The 17128-nt window shown below is 39.2% G+C and overlaps 1 pseudogene across 2 annotated transcripts in view; it reads left to right on the forward strand.

Moving 5' to 3' along the window:
* LOC150091393 (toll-like receptor Tollo pseudogene) overlaps window positions 1-17128 on the forward strand; it is a 73183-nt pseudogene that overhangs the window by 12259 nt on the left and 43796 nt on the right. The window contains exon 2 of one of the 2 annotated variants that reach the window (XR_016547067.1): window positions 7877-7978. The exons of the other annotated variant lie outside the window; for it this stretch is intronic. The product of XR_016547067.1 is annotated as a toll-like receptor Tollo pseudogene, transcript variant X1 (transcript). The remainder of the gene's footprint in view (window positions 1-7876; window positions 7979-17128) is intronic. 2 annotated transcript variants of the gene reach the window in all.

The following is a 17128-nucleotide window of genomic DNA, read 5'->3' on the forward strand; positions in this document are numbered from 1 at the left end:
AATTGTTAATACGATTCTCCGATGCTAATGTTGTATGAGCTCTTATTTGCCCTCTTAAACTGCATGGCATGAAGCTTCTGGGTCTTTAAGCAATATGGTGGACTTAAATACATTTGTGGGACTCTTACTCCATGTAAAGATGGCTTTCTATACACGATGCCAAACTTTAGGAGGTTATAATGCCCCTGACGCAATATAAGGTGCATTTTCAACCATAGAGGAGTTGGTTCAACTGCTGTGACTAGAATTTCCAAGTTCCTATTCTGGAAGATACCAAGGCGTTATACATTTTGTGTGCTATCTTTTTTTGAGCATCATAAAGTTGGATTTCTGTTAGTATTACCAAATGCATCCGGATACCCCTGAGATTTGGGAAAAATGAGCCATTCCATCTTCCATTCTATTTATACAAGATGGCTACATTACTGGCTTCGATGCTTCTTGTTTAGATTCTTGATTCATTATGGGAGTTTCAGTTTGGCTTTAAATTTGGACACAGGTACGTCTGTCTGCCTCCTTGGTGACTTTTGTAGTGATGTTGCCACTTGTTGTCTCTGGAGCCACCATTGGTGTCGGTGCCATGGATTACTGATCCTTGATCTCTAGAAAAATGATTCGTTGGCTGGTGCCTTGGAATTTTTTCTTACCCGTGTCCACTCCTTTCAAAATTTACAAAGAACTAGGTCGAACCCAGAAGATGAAGCGTCATACCTGGTTAAAATGTCATCTTTACAAAGCTGGTAGTAATGAAAACAATTACATTGAGAGTGATAATGAATGTACAAGTGAACGCGCGCACATACCATGTGGATAAAAACTCCCTCCCCCTCCACTCACCATCTTTAAGATATTAATATAAAAGGGCAGTTTGAAAAGCAAAGTAACATGTTTTTTCGAGAGAAACTGTTCTTTCTCCAATAGTGGAACGTTGCATGAATGTTGCAATACGTAACGTTTGTTTTCTTCTTGTTGCAGAGCCTTGTACACCTTTTTGACATTAAAAGCCTAAACCAAAATGGCTACCCTACTTGAAACGTAGACATTGAAGAAATTCTTTGAAGGCTCTAACAGTCATACCCAGGGAACAAGTCCGTTTTTGATGCAGTTAGTTGAAACAACGATGCAACCCCTTATTTAGACGACAAAGGATACGGCGTTAGAAACGGAAACTCATTCTTTAATGAAAATGACCCTGAATTTTACAAAATATGATTGCACTCATGGCTAGGCAATTCCCTGAGTGTGATGGGTGACTGATTGAACGTCTTTTCGCTATGAGCTACCTTACTTTTCGAACAGCCCTCGTATTTAAATTAATAACAGAATGGCGTGATGGGAGATGACAAAACTCTAAACTGAGTTCAAATGAGGCATTCTCTCTTTCACCAGGAAGTACCATCCCCCATAGTTATTGTCAATGATGACCCTTCAAGAACAGGACGCACCACGGGAATGATTTCTTCGCCCCCCCTCCCCCTGTCGATAGTAAGCAAAACTTCCTTAAGACGTTATCTTTCAAAACAGAAGCAAACCATTTCCCTACCGCAGGAAGTTGGGTATCAGCGATGCCCCTCGTTTGACTGCATACCACAAGACATGCAATCGAGTGACCTATTGTATCCCGCATCATTATTTTTCTTCTTCGTCTGCACGAGCATTTACCCCGCACTACAATTATCCAATTACAGCTAGTAATGTTATCCAAATAACATTCTCCTCTGAGAGCTCTGCTTTTACTCATCCTCAAGGTTTCGTAATTAGGGGAGGCCTTACATCTGTCTAATCTGTGTTAAGTTTACTGGATCGGCCTTTTACGTTTCAAACATTAAGTTTCCAAAGACTGCAGATGAATGTCCACTGGAAGGAAAAAAAAAAAATGGAAACCAACCTCAGTAGGTTTCCATTACGATCCCGTTATTAAAACTAAGGGTAATTAGGATATTCTTAAGGCTACAATCCCCCCTTAATGTCAAAGAACGATTTTGTAATGTCTTATGGCGTATTCGAAAGTTGTGGAACATTTTTCATCCTTTAGAACACACTTTAACCTTTAAAAAAAAAATCTGGCTGTGTTCTAAATAACGACATCTCTGAGCGAATCGAAAGCACGCCTTACGACTGCGAGAGGGAGGCGCAGGTTGTCAAACTAAAAAGAAATGATACGCCTGTGTAAATATGCTCCTGCGACCAAGCTTTTATAGCTGCAATCAAAAAATAGGGAAGCTCAGAGAACAGTGGCTTTGAAAAAGTTTTGGCTTTTGTGATAGAGTACGGGTTATGTGGTTTAGGTATCCCCTTATCTAACAAGATGGAGATATTGTTGATCACAAGGGACTCCAGTAATGCGTGCGTTACTTGGAATATTTGTTTCTTCTAATCTACAGTGTATATTCGTAACCAAAATATTAGAAACATTTTATAAAATGCGTGTCTTCTGCTTTTTATAGCTTATTAACAAGTCTGTTTCTCTGTACAAATGAGCATAAACTTCCGTCCATCCTCCTCCTAACCTCACTTCTAGAAAAGCTGCGCATACCTTCTGTCAAACTGCCTTCCACTTCCGCTTCAAGACGCCTTCTAAAAATAACCCTCAGACATGGTCCTGGACATTTCGCATACCGTCTTCTGAACCCCCTCCCCCCCACTCAAACAGCTATTCTCGTGTTGTTTGGAACTTGAACCGATTGATACAATTCGCTGACTCCTCCTCGCTTTCGATAGACTTTGATGTTGGTGCCGAACTGTTTAGAGATACAACCGATGACCAATGACCACCTGGTTTTCTCGTGACTCAATTCCCTCAGCGACCATCCGCTAATCTCTAGTAGGTCTTGGCGGCAGTTCCCTAACCCAGATGACAAATTTGTTTACGATCCGTCTAATCGATAGCCAAAACTATCGACGACTATCCGAGACAGATGGAAGAGTTCACAGGGTTGCAACTTGTTAAAAATCGAGATGAATATTTTGCAGTTGGTTAGCGTGGGAAAATATCTGAATATGAAATAACCACGAATCGGTTATTTAATTGCTTGTTCTCACTCAAAAAGGGTTTAAAATTTTCTGCGTCTACAAAATTCAGGACCCTGTTGCCATGACTACCAATAGAATGTTCCGCGCGTAAATATTCGCCGTTTAAAGCAATATCTCCCAAGTTTCATTTTTGTTTAATGTGGGGAACCGAATTGGTTGTCTGCGCGCACTCACATTCAGGACTTACTCGATTGTATAATATGCAAATACATTTCTGCCTAAACCGCAAAATACCACAGATCAGTGTGGAATGAAGACCTGAAAGAGACTAGCTAAGAAAAAAAAAAAAAGAATAGTCAATCGTCTACATCCGGATATTGGACTGTGGAGTTTACTCCACAGCATTCACTTGTCGGAATGCATTGTTCACCTCATGCGGCAAAATTTCGAAGCCGGTGTCAAAAGCATCTGCCATACTCGCGTAGCTCGTGGTAAGGTGTCTAGACGATGACTTTTTTTTTCCTTCTTTCTTATCTTCCCTTTACATCGATCGAACAATCTCGATCCCAGGTGTGCTCCACCGAAAAGGATCTTCAAAGTAAATGCAGAGACAGGGTATAAATAAAGTCAGGTTAGCGCATCCTGTAACCGATGGCCTTCGTGGACACTATTTATTTAAGATCAAGAAAATGCAAAATGACACGAGGGTTTATTTTGACGGAGGACGGTGCCAGTGCTCGCGCACAAGGGGGGGGGCTGCGTCCTTATAGGTCCTTTTTCTCTTGCACTTCAATGGAAAGCCTGTTTGTGTTTGCACTTTCGCTGTTTTTTTTTTTTTTTTTTCCAGTTTTAAAGATTCATCGCTACCCATTTCATCTTGACAGGATTTATCTCCCATGCTTTACAGTGAAATATACACTGCCTTGTCAATATAATGGAACCATCACAACCGATGTGCTAAACTTTCAGAAACTGATGGCTTCTCCTCTCTATACGTGATGTTGGCAAAAGGGATTTCTGTGACAGTACAACGCTAAGATAATGTTCGAAAAGCAAGATGGAGTTGAAAAGGATTTCTAGACCCAAATAGGAGGAAGGAGGAAAAAGGTTAACCGATTTCTGTTTTTATAAGGACTGAAATCTATCGAGTTCAACAAGTAATCAACAGAGGGCGCTTGAAACTTTATTATAAATTAAATACCGGTTTTAATATCCACAGAAATCTTATTTTTTAGCTTATCCTTAACTTTTCCGAGTTTATAGTGCAGTTTTTTGTTTTTAGAACGCTAATAAATCACAACAGTTCCCTTTATTTAATACCGGTCTAAAATTTCAAACGTGTCTGTTCTAACACCGATTTAATCATGAGGCACTACCTTCTGAAATTTTAGAAGCTAGAATAACCTAGTTAGGAGTGCTTGGTCTGCCGACCGTACAACAGCTAGCTGCAGAACGTACTATCACTGGGGTTAAGGGTCAAATGAATAACTGCCTTAATTATCTCGTTTGCCTTTCCAGACTGCATAATCTCTAACTGTGGTAAATGCTACAAATTCCAAATCTTTCATTACGGAATGTTGCCCTTCGTGTTTGAATTCTTTTTCTGGTAAAGAGAGAGTGCTTTGGTCCTTGAATCTATTCAAATGCTTAGATACATTCCGGGTGAATTTTAATAGGAAAATATATTAATGAGGTTATATTAAGGTTATGCTTATTGGATATGAATGATGATGTATTTGAACTGCATCTATTTAGAGCCCAGAATAGATTTTTTGGAATGGTCAAGCGCGAGAGTACATCAACAATAAATATTAATTGTCCTTATCGAATGGCTAACTAAATTCTCAGAGCGCAATCCAATAGAGCATGCCTTGGATGCTGTAGGCAGGAGTATTTCTATTCATGGGTCAGCCTTTATGTAGTGATGGCAATTGCTACTTGGGCATTACAAGTGTCAGAAAGAGGGGTGTTACACCTGCATTGTTATCCATGTAATCAGAGATGCGTTCCATGGATTCATTTGCATGACTTATTTAGGATTGAAATTTGACCCGTCTGTGTATAATTAAGAACACGTAAAAACGAATGCTTCACTGATGTTCATCATAATCTAATGACGCGTGTTTTGAAGTTTGTTCCCTAATTTTTTTGAGCATCAGTGTATATAATTTGCGTTAAAATGTATCCGCTGTCAAAATCAGTACTAGTTGTCCTGCGTTTATTTAGGGCTAATAATACCATCTGTTTGGAATAAATCGGATTGCGTTGTTTAAAACGTCAGGCAGCTAAGGATGTGAGGATCATTCGTGTCTAGTAAACTCTGTTTAATTGTCTGTCGAAAGTAATTGGATTCAGTAAACATATCCATCGTTATAATACGTATTACTATTTGGATATAGTACTACTGTACTGTATTAGATTATATATACGTAATTTTTATAAAATGATTAGAATAATAAAATTTTAAGTTTAAATTTTAAAATTTCGTAGGGTATGTTATTAATTTTCATTAATTGTGGACGCAGATTTATTCACACCTTTTAATTTATTTTATATTTAAAACAACTTGAATTGGTGATCTGTAATGAATCGGTACTAATTTTTTTGAATATGGCGTACTACTTGCGAGTGCGACCAATCGTATGTCACGTTGTAAAGAAATAACCTTTGACATTCCGGCCACCATAATTGAGTCCAATGTTCAGTTTACAGCAGCAGTCCGAACTTAAAACGGTGATTTCTGTGACTGGCCACGGGTGCGTCAGCCTAAAAGATCATTATAACCATAGGGTTCTAATAAACAAGGGTCCATTGCTTGGCGACGACAGTCCGAATTGGAGCAATTATGTAACTGCGTTTGCGCCATTATTGTCTCTCGTTTACTCCACTGGGGAGAGATAGATGCAATAAAACATCAGTCACATGTGCTCTAACTGTTCATACTCTCATTGGGAACCACCGGTGAGGATCGACCTCATGACTTACCCATTTAATGGAACAGTCTATTTAATGGAGGGGAAGAAGACATCTTTGACTGGGACTCCTCCCTAGGAAACCATTGAAAATTGGAAGCAGACTTTTCCACTTTTTTTTTTTTTTTTTTTTAGAGCATTATTTGAGCATAAGATGTACCTGAAAAGATTAAATTGTAATCCGGATAATGGCTTTCCTTCCCCTCTCCATTATACTCCCTCGCACACATTCCTATCTAGTTTAACCCCCCTTTTTTTTTTTTTTTCTTCTTGATCTTTCTTATTGATAACTTTTTGCGTTTTACAGAAATTCTAAACGAATCTATAGAAGCCAACCCAGCAGAGCGTCCCGTTTGTTTGACAAACTTAAATCCTATCGCTTATCTAAGTTGTCAGTGGAGTTCTGTGCGTGTTTCTCTAGTGGCTTCCATAAGCTTAGATTTCGGCGTTCTGTGTATAGACTTTCTTACTTTCTCTCCTTCCAATGCTCTCGAAGAATTATTTCCTTACGTTCCCATAGCAACAACTTCTAGAGTGACTTGGAACTGACAAAGGACGCAACCAAAGAAGTTTATAAAAAAAAAACTAATCTTACCTACTCATTCACTCACCCTTTCGTACATTTGTGCAGGTCTAAAAACTTATCAGGATAGTAGGAGAAGAAAAAAAAGTAACCGGATACTCTGCCACAATTAGAAGTGGGAAGAAAGATATACCAGTGATTTCCACCATCAGTCGCTGTTCAAGTGGAGAATATGAAGATGAAAATAGGCTTAAAAAATGCAGGTTGTTTGCTGGATGAAAAACCCGGGTCTTTTTCGCCCACTGTGTGGTGGGATAGCGATCGTACCAACTGTGCTACCCATGAGGGCAAGGGATGCGTGAGTATGATCGACGGAATTCATATAGGGAGGTCTTGTACGTGATGGATGCTTAAAGATGGAGCTGTTGGATTTTTTTTTTTTTTTTTTTTTGGAACCTACTATACTCGCTATTCTCTTGCGTGGATTATCCTTTCTTTCAGATGAATTCCCCCCCCCCTCCTGCCTTCTGGTTCCTTTTATTTCCTTGCCTTAATTACAGAATTCTTTTAAATCCTACCCGATATTCTCACTATCTTTTGAAGAAAAGAAAACACGCGGTGTGTCTTCTAATGATAGTTTCTGCAGTGATGACTCGTATTACTAGGTAATCAATTCATGTAGGCAGCAACTACGCCTTCATTAAGACCTTTTCAAAAAGATTGTTTTCTTAAAAAGAAAGAAAGAAAATGTCGCATGTAAAAAAAACAATTTCTAGCAATCTGACAACGTCTGCCAGTGAAATCCGTCACTAGGCAATAAAGTAAAAAAAAAAAAAAAAAAAAATTAACAAACGAAAAAAAAACTGCATAAACGAAAGAGAAATCTAATTTTGTTTATTTTCTTGTATTGTGACGTCACAGTTGGGTGGTTTGATTGAAATGCCACACTAAATCCAACCATTATGCAACAGAGCGTCACAATCGATAAGGAGAATGTTTAGGAGGATGGAGAAGGAGGGAGGGAGGAAGGAATCGGAAAGGAATAAGAGAGGCAGGGAAGGGATGTGAAATTCTCTCTCTCTCTCTCTCTCTCTCTCTCTCTCTCTCTCTCTCTCTCTCTCTCTCTCACGTGCATCGAAAGGAATTTATTAAATTACAAACCCTTTCTCGCTTATCTGGTACATTTTAAATGGAAATATTCCGGCGTCCTTGTTAATTTTTCCTGCGTAATTAATATGGGGCTTAAAGGAGGAGATTACAGATTTTATTTTCATCTCTGTTATCTGTAATGGATATTTTTATTTTCAAAAATAATGAACTTCTACATTACTTTTTTCTTTTCTTTTTTAAGTAGTGCAGCTTTCTTACAAGTTTTTCGATTTTTTTTTCTTTCTTTCTGTTTTTATAGTAGTTGTAATGACTGAAGTGGTGAAAGTCATTAAATTTACAAGGAAGGATTGCTTTCCAAGAGTCGGCCAGAAGCCTTTCTCCTATACGACAGAAATTTCAGGTAAGTTGCATCAATATAAGTTTTTTATCGTTTGCACTTAAACCAGGGGGGGCGGTTTTAGAGAGTATAGAATAAATTCTACTGTTAAGCATTCTATTTTAATAACCAAAATGCGTATATTTTTTGAAAAGTCTCTGAAGATGAGACTTAGAAGTTAAACGAAACGTTAGGGTATATAAATAAAGTTTATTTACTTATTCAAGCGATGTCCCTTAGGATTAGCGTTAAGAATAATTAAGAAATATTGATTTATACATTCAGACATCTTTCATAAGCAGCTGAGGGAGGAAGAAAATGTTTATGTCTTTTCGAATCTTAAACGTGAAGTCAAAGCCAAAGAACTTCTTCTAATATGCAGAAACTTAAGGCAATCTTCTTTTAAAAACAGATTGTATACGGTTATGGTACCACGCCCATGTACCCCTTCGAAGAATTTTCTGCTAATAATTGATGCTATAATCGACTAGTTGCGGCTATTAGTCTATTGTTATTGCGCGAGCGCCCGAAGACTGCTTTGGACCATTTCAAACTCCAATAAACATTTTCTTTTTTTTTTTTTACGTTTAACTATAAGGCCATTGAATATTTCATTGCCGTACGTGCTTCGACCTCCAAACCGTGGTCTAGTTTCTTTAGGATGCTGCCGAGTTTGAGAAGGAAGGTGGAGGAAGAAAAGAAAAGTACAGAGGGCGATCATTCTATCTAAGAACTTCTCCACCAAAGCATGCTATTACTACTACTATTTCAGAAAGAGGTTTATATTCGACACGGGGGGTTGTTTCGTGCGCGTGCACTGGCCATTATGGTGGGGTTTATTTTTCTTTTTTAACTATTACTGTAATTTCAGGTAAGGAAGGAAAGAGGGGTGAATGGAGAAGCTCATCATGGCCCCATTTTCTCTTACCTGCTTTTTAATGGGTTTGGATATGAAGTGACGCTCCGATAATGTTCCGGACGAAATTGAAAGAAAAGTATGGCGGATGGAATTGATTTGAAACAGATGGCGGCCACAAACTATTTATAACTCCTTATTTAATTTGCCGGCTAACTGAGAGCTACGCTGCCACACGGTGAGGTTGCATTTTTAGCTCGGTGAAGAAAAAGATAGACCCGCAAAGTGGGTTGGACAATGGAGCGGTTCGTTGACAACTTCCAGTCTTCGAAGGATGTCCGGATATACCACTGGGGTCGTCCTATTGTTGGAATACAGCAAGGTGTAAATATACGTAGCAGCTTTTTCGATTTGAAATAGGCTTAGCGTCTTAAGAAACCATCTTAACTTCAGAACCCTTAGCATCTTAAGTCATGGTGGGTGGGTGTGTGTGTGTGTGTATATGGGAGATCGCATGCATCCAGACGTTTGTGATCGCGTGTTTAGAACACATACACGGGAGAAAATTGCCTTCACCTGTATCCGAATAATCAATCGGTAATTGGATAAGGGACTTCTCTTTGTCGTGAACCATCATAATCAATATATCAGGTGTCCGACAGAGGGCGTTTACAGACAACTCATACGCGTTCACACACACACAAAGCCCGTAAGGCGTTAGTTTCCCCATCTCCGACAATCAAGTGTCTCTGACCGCCGTAGCTTTTGCGGAAGAACCCGAGGACATTTTCTAGCGGTGTCGTAGGCGGTCGGCGCTATATGTGTGTGTCTGTCTGGAGGAGTTAAATGCGTTTTCGTTGATGGTTGCTAGACTGACAGTAACGTGTCGCTTTAAAGGGGGGGGGGGTTACGAAAAAGAGTGCCAAGAAATTGATGTGAGAAGCTATGATACGGACATTGACTGTGGGGGGAACTGTTATCTTCCCCCCCCTCCCACCATTTCTTCCTTCTCTCCTACGTGAAAACCCGAAGCGGGGACAACTTCAAATTGACGTTTCAATATTCGACCGAATGGCGATGTATGAAATACGAAGAGGCATTCAGTCGCTAGGGGTTGTCTGCGTATCCAGGCAGCCGAAAACAGATATTTTATGTCGCCGCAGAGCGTGTAGATGTTATTGATAAATTAGCGGTGCAGTTTTCTGTTTAGCCGCAGTATGACTCGTAGTCAAATGAAAGCGAACGAGGAGAGATAGAAGGAGGAAAAATATGCAATTGCTTTCAAAGGAGAGGATGTTTTCTGTCACAGAAGTCCGAAGAGAAAGAGATTTGAAAGTGGAGAGAGAGAGGAAGCGGAGGGAAGCCCAAGAAAGGCTTAAAGGATAAAATAGTACGAAATCGGAGAGAAAGATGGATATAAATCAGATGTATTGTTTTTTATATATACAGTCTGAGGTAGTGTTCTATTGCGGGGAAGTGTCAATTTATTTTCCACCGTCAGTGTACTTCTCCATTAAATTTAATCTGCGACCATTTTCCCTCTTTCTGCGTTTATAGATTTCGCTCTTGTGACAGCGGACACACACACGCGCGCACACACAAAACCAATAAATGATATGAAATTGCGGAAATTCGTCCGACTTTCCTCCTAATTAATTTTCATTTGATTGTGAGACCCACGTTTATTGCGATTTTATTACCCACCGAAGCCACTTCTGCCACGTCTGTTCGATGTAGTTCGCAGTCAGATTTTTTTTATCCCCCTCCCCCTCCTCCGTGCATCTGTTCTTGTGCAGTCGGAAAGGATAATTATTTGCCGATTCTAATCGTTCTCATTAAGTCAGTCCAATTTATTCGTAGTTTCTGCTGGCAAATGCTTCATTTTTTTTTTTTTTTTTCTTCTTCTCGTGTGCATCAAAGGTTTAGCACAAAAATGAGCGAAAAACGACGCAGAAGTCATTAACAGTTCTGAATTAATTGTGAATGGAGAAAAAGAAGGCCGAAGTAATAAACATTGTCATATAAAATATATTATCCCCTTTCCTTGTGCTGTTAGCGAGTTCTTTTTATCTGAAACGTTTGTACCTCTTTCCATTTGGTTGTACAGTCAAGATGTTGCCAAGGCAACCAAGTATTTAGCATCATTCATCCATCAGAAACGAACTTCAACTGTTTACAAGATGTTGGCTGGACAAATTCTGCAAGAATCCATCTTGCTCAGTGTTGAATGGTTACTCCGTTGTGACGTCATAATGCAGCACGCAAAATGTCACACTATGAAATAGACTCACAAATGCAGGTGGCACGTGCTGGATTGTTGGAAGTCACTGTTACCTACAGTGGAATCGTTATCCTTTTCGTTGGAACTGTTTTTTTTTTTTTATCGTTCTTGTCTACAATTGTGATAAATTGTACATTTTATAAGTACTATAACGGAAACCCCTCTTCCTAATTATCGTTGGGATTTATAGTACTGTAAATATGTATCGAGAATAAATCCACGTATTTATTGGCATTTAACTCCCCCCTCCTCAAAATAAGACTTTTTTCTTTAAATTTTAATTAAGAATCTATGAAAAATACTAGAAAGAAAATAATTATATTTAAATACTTTTGTTTCACATCTTTTGAGTATATGCACCAGTCTGCTGTAACATCATGACTTACTGGAAGAACTTGACCCTTGCAAACTAAACCTTACCTCTCCAGCAAAGGTCTCTGTGGGGTTAGACTCCCGTTTTTGGAGATTTTTCACTCCACAAACAAATCAGCCGTAGAATGAGGTGGCCTACATTATGGCCTACATTAATCTAATCAGTGGTTCTTAAGCTAGTCGCAGTTCTTCCTGATTTTGTGGCAAAATAAAATTAGGTTGTAATTACAATTAATTAGTATATGGAGAAATGGTACCTTAAGTCAGACGGAAACACTGGTCAAAGTAACCAATTACAATATATTCTATGGACAATTCTTCCCCGTTTAACGCGGATTCGTTTAGCGCTCTTTTTACGGGCCTAGTTAAAAGCACTATGTAGGCTACGCCTCGTGTCCCAGTAATCCAAGCGAGTATAATCATCCACTGTACCCCTCCATCCATGCAGTTTTGTAAAGTCTGTTTACACATGTGGAGTCTCTTTCAGATTTTAGTCTTATTTTATTGCGAATGTTAGATGTTATGGTAAACGAACCCCTCCTCCCCTCCACCACACAAAGCTGAAATCCCATTCTTCATGTAGCCAAGTAGATACATAGAACAAAAAAAAAAAAAAAAAAAAACCAACCGACAGAGCTATTGTTAATGCACTAGTTCTGCAACAATATTTACTTCGGCATTGTTGCTTGGATGCCATTGCTGACAGTTGTAGGGGCACTTGTACGTATAAAAAGTGAGACAGGCTTAGGTATGGAATAAGTATTATATAATATTCATCTCAGCGGATGGAGAGAATGAATTTTTACATAGCTTTCTTCTTTTTTTGAATCTTGTTCATAAAGCTGGAGCGAAATAAAAAGCGAATGCAATGCAGGTAACAGAATTATTGTTATTTTGAGGATTCTTCTGCTCTGATAAACTCGGAGAGGATGGAAAGATAGAGAAAAATCGTAACTAAAATTGCTTTTGCGGTTTACAACGGGGGTAGCCGTTTTCCAAAGGCGTAATTTATCCAGAAGTATTGATGGTAGCAGACAATTGTTAAACTCTGCTGTATCCTCACCATAATGAATATTAGACTTCATTCTTGAGGGGAGGAATTCGTTTGGTAGATAACCTTGGGTCCGTACAGCCGTCTGACCTTGGTTTATACTGCCAGTGCTACCAACGTCCTAGTTGCCGCGAGGGGGTAGTTGTTTTAAAATTTCTCTACAATAAAAGAACGCAGAAATGGCGTTTTATACCCCTAAACAAAATTGAGTTTAGGTGGTAAAAACAAGCTGTAGAATTTACCTTTTCGGCACCGCACTTAAGTGAATGTAGCGTTTAACAGGTGGCGATGACGCCCGAAGCCATTTGGGAAGTGTTTTCGTACAGGTGGGGCGGGTTTAGAGTTGGCATAAAACGCCACACTGTCGGTAATAAAATGTTTTCCAAATTGCTTTTTCCTCTTCTGCAGCTTTTGAAAGGCTTTGTTATCCTCGAGTTGCGAGTTCGCTTCGGTTTGATTCTTTTCCGCCGTGTGTACATCTACCTTTTGATCAGCAAGGCAGACGAATGCAATCGTGTTTTGTGAAGATAACGTATTTCGTCTTCGGGTTTCAAAAAAAGTGAAGGAAATCATTTTGGTAAGTTAGGTGGCTTTTGAATTTATTTTTCCTTTCACTCAGCGTTTCAATATTCAGTCACACAGCTGGATTGAAGTGAATTTTATGATTAAAAGGAATTTGAAATGCGTATTTGGCTGTTTATAGCAAACATGGCTGGAGACTCTACTCGTCTAAATAGGTACCCTTGTACATATATAATGAAGTCACCCGTAATTTAATTGAATGCTGAGATCTGGTTGGGACCAGCCTCAAAATTGGTCTTCACGTGGGCCTGGGAGACTAAATTCGGAATTTAGTTGGACTCCACAGGTTGGAACTCTGTCCCATCCTCTCTCTAACTTAATTGAGTTCTGGACAATCCTTTCTTAGTCAAGAACATCGGCTTGATTAAGTGTCTACATGTCTTCTAGCAACACTTACGTTGTTCCCCCTCCACACTTGTTGATACGTGTTCAGACAAGTGTATCAACAAGTTTGTTCTTGTTGATATGTAGTTTTGTTACTTGTATGAGCAGTGGCGTTGCTGTGCGGGTAAGCTTTCTTGGGTCTAACCCCGTTTTGGGACATGACCACTACTTATGAGTGGTCAGTTACGTTGTGTTCGACAGAAAAATAAAATAAATTATATACGTATACACTCCTGCTTGAAGATTTGGAATCGCGTTTAATTTTTCTTAATTTTCAAAGGTTTTTTTTTTATATATATTAAAATAGGACCAACTTGTTTACTGATTTTTATTATGTATAAAAAAAATTAAGAAACTTCTAGAATATCCCATCTACCACATTGGAGAAGATTCTCCAGTGTGGTAGAACATTCTAGATGATTACAGAATGTTCTAGAAAGTGGGAGTATTTGATGGTTGTAGTGGTCCGGAAAATCGAAAGGAAAGGTTAACTTGGGCTAAGAGCCATCAACGTTGGACATCTGAAGAGGGAAAAAGTACGGTTAAATGAATCCAGACGTAATTTTTTGGATCGAAGCGTAGTTTGTGATACGATCAGCTGAAGATAAAACTTGCCACATTTTTAAGTGCCTACAGTCAAGCACGGTGGTGGTTCGGTCATGATCTGGGGTTGCTGTTGTGTTTCTGGACTGGGTGACATCGTCAGAATTGAAGGAATTTTGATAAAGGGCAAAAACATGCTTGAAATGCAATATCCTTAATTATATTTCAAGAGAATGACCCGAAGCACAGCTCTAATCTGCGCAGAGTCTTTTTGGCCAACCCAATCACTTGACTTAAACCCAATACAGCTTTTATGCTATCATCTAGACCGTCAAAGTCCCGTCCGTGGTCGTGAAGTCTGCCCATCTTCAAAAAAATTGAGAAACCTTTCAGATTGCTTGGAATAATGTTAATCAAGACAAGATTATAAAATTAATCTTCGGAATGCCCATCTACATGGGAGTAGTGCAATACCAAGGCAACCAGTGGCGAAATGCCTTCACAATACGAGATTGATGCACTAAGTAGCAAACCCACTTGAACAGAGACTTCGAGATCAATTCATTTGATCAGATGGTCTCTTCGAATATTTATTTAAACTATTTCTTCTTCTCTTCCACACCCATTAGTTATCACCCTCGTTAGGCTCTGCTTCTGCAAGAGAAATTTTTCGCCCCCCCCCACTCCCTCTAATCCCGCTGCGATTCTCTTAACTTCCTTTCACAGCGATTGTAAATTGTAACCTGACAGCCGAATCTATGAAATCCGTATTCATGCGAACCATCTGCTTCCAATTCCCAGGTTTCTAATCTGCACGCGCGTTGTAACTTGAAGTCCAGCTGTGCTAACGTAGATTGATAACTTGGTGGACGCCTTTCGACAATATGATTATGCGGACCAGCTGGTTATTACAGTTCGAGATTTTAGCGGTCTAAAATGCATCTACGGAAAGATTGAATACGAACGATATTCTCTCCGTCATGACCCATATTTGTTCGTAACCTTTAGACATCCAGCGGCGTAACGAATTAGTTTCGGTTGTTCGAGAATCAAATTTAGACCAGAGAAACACTTTGTTTGACTATAAATGCTACATTGTTTAACCCCCAGCTGTTGCTGCAGATATCAGTTTATATATAACAGTGGTAGCTTACACTTAAGTTGGTTATGGAAATGTTATCGAATCAGCAACGATTTGTGCTTTTGTTTTCTATTACAGAAAACGTCTTTTGTTAATAATACGTTAAGACATCCTGATTGTGAGATTATGTTCAAGGACTTGGCAGATTTATTGGAAAAAAACAGTACTTCTAGCTCGCAATATAAGCATTTTAGTATTCATATCTTTTAGAAGTTGACAGACTACTGTTGTTATTATCACTGACTGATGACGTAACAATTGTTTGCTAGTACCAATTTGATGAAAGTCTAACAATTAGCATTGATGTCAATATCACTTTTAGCCAAACGATAGAAATGGTGTCAATATCACTTTTAGCCAAACGATGGAAATGGTGTCAATATCATTTTTAGCCAAACGATGGAAATAATATCGAAGCATGAAGACTGGTAACTAGCATTAGGATTACAAAGAAACTGTAGTTCCAAATATACCACCCGCATTGCAGAGTTGGTTAATTCATGGCTCTTTCGCCTTAAAGGGGTTCTCCAATTGGCGCTGTTCGACGGAAAAAAAAAAAAGGCCTATTTACGGAAACTTCGGTGTATCATTAATGCACCCCCTTAAACATAGGACTAACTGGGGGAGCTGTGCTTATCGTCGCCTCTCGGGCCAGAAATCGTATCAGACCACCCGCATTTGAAACAACGAATGAGTCAAAGCTTTTTCACGGTTCTGTCGGGTAGACTCAAAGATCACAGTTGGCGGCAAGTTGAACTGCTTTAATAGCCGGTCAAATTCGTCGCTGATGGACATCGCCAGTAGTTGTCGGCTGTAAAAATCGTGTCAATACTTTCTCTTCTCTCCTGCCCCCTGAAACTAATTAGTGAAGATCCCCCGCGTGGTTGTTTGGGAGGGGATTTTTACTGCTTCCGAAAGTAACGAGGTTCGTTCATGTGTCAGATGACTTACGACCTCAGTTCGTCTGCAGATGTGGTGTCGTCTGCTTGAATTCAAAGGGTTAAAAATCAGAAGTTTTGCAAACCGAGAGAGGTAAGTGTTCCAATGGACGGATTTTAGTTTTAGACAAAAGGTTAATTAATTAGTTAATCTGTGCGCATGCGTTGGGATCTTTGTATGGCATGGTCCTGTGATAATTCGTCAATTTGGAATAATTGTAGCGGTTGTTGAAGTCTCCCCGTACGTCCCCCCCCCCCCTCAATAAATAAATAATCCTGTTAAGACTGATCAGCATAAAGAACTAGAATTCAACTTCTGGACCTTGACAGGCTATTGAACTCTTTTAATCTTCCATTAGGGTTACTTATGGAGGATATTAGTTGTCATAGCAACGTATTTTTACGGCTAGGTTTCACCGGTTTCGAAAGGAATATCCGCAATTTTTTTCATAGTAAGGCTAATCCTTGTAGATGTCTGTCTAAATTCATTCAGGGAAAACCATAAATATGTTTGCGAATATTTCAGTATTCCCCCCACGATTGCGTTAACTTTAGGGGGTAATTGCGCGTTTATGATGAACAAAAATGTAAATCGATACTAAGATGTATGCAAAGATCTACTTTGTCGATTTAAAGCATTGTCGAGAGAATATTTAAATTCGATTATAGATTTGCTTAGGGAGTGGAGTCTTGGACGGAATTGGCAAAATTTGCATTTTCTCGATATTTAACGATCGTATTTGTGAGTGAGCGCTGTCGTAAGATGGTATTTAGGGCCGGTTGAAGTATGACGCAGTCAGTGAAAGAATTGATGTCTCGGAAAATTTTTTTTCAATCATCCGCAAAGGGGGTAATTGGGCACAGAATAGGGATATTAGCGTGTGAGATGAAAATGGAGCTTTGCTGTTGAACGTAATTTATGGAAGAACTGCTTATAATTGTAATTGGATTCTTCGTAAGATTAAAGTGGGGATGGAGGTAGTCATGTGGTACTTCCATGACAGTCACATGACTAAGACGCTCAAC

This window comes from Mastigoproctus giganteus, chromosome 1 (assembly GCF_048544385.1).
Source record: "Mastigoproctus giganteus isolate SK-2022 chromosome 1, ASM4854438v1, whole genome shotgun sequence".
NCBI lineage: Eukaryota > Metazoa > Arthropoda > Arachnida > Uropygi > Thelyphonidae > Mastigoproctus > Mastigoproctus giganteus.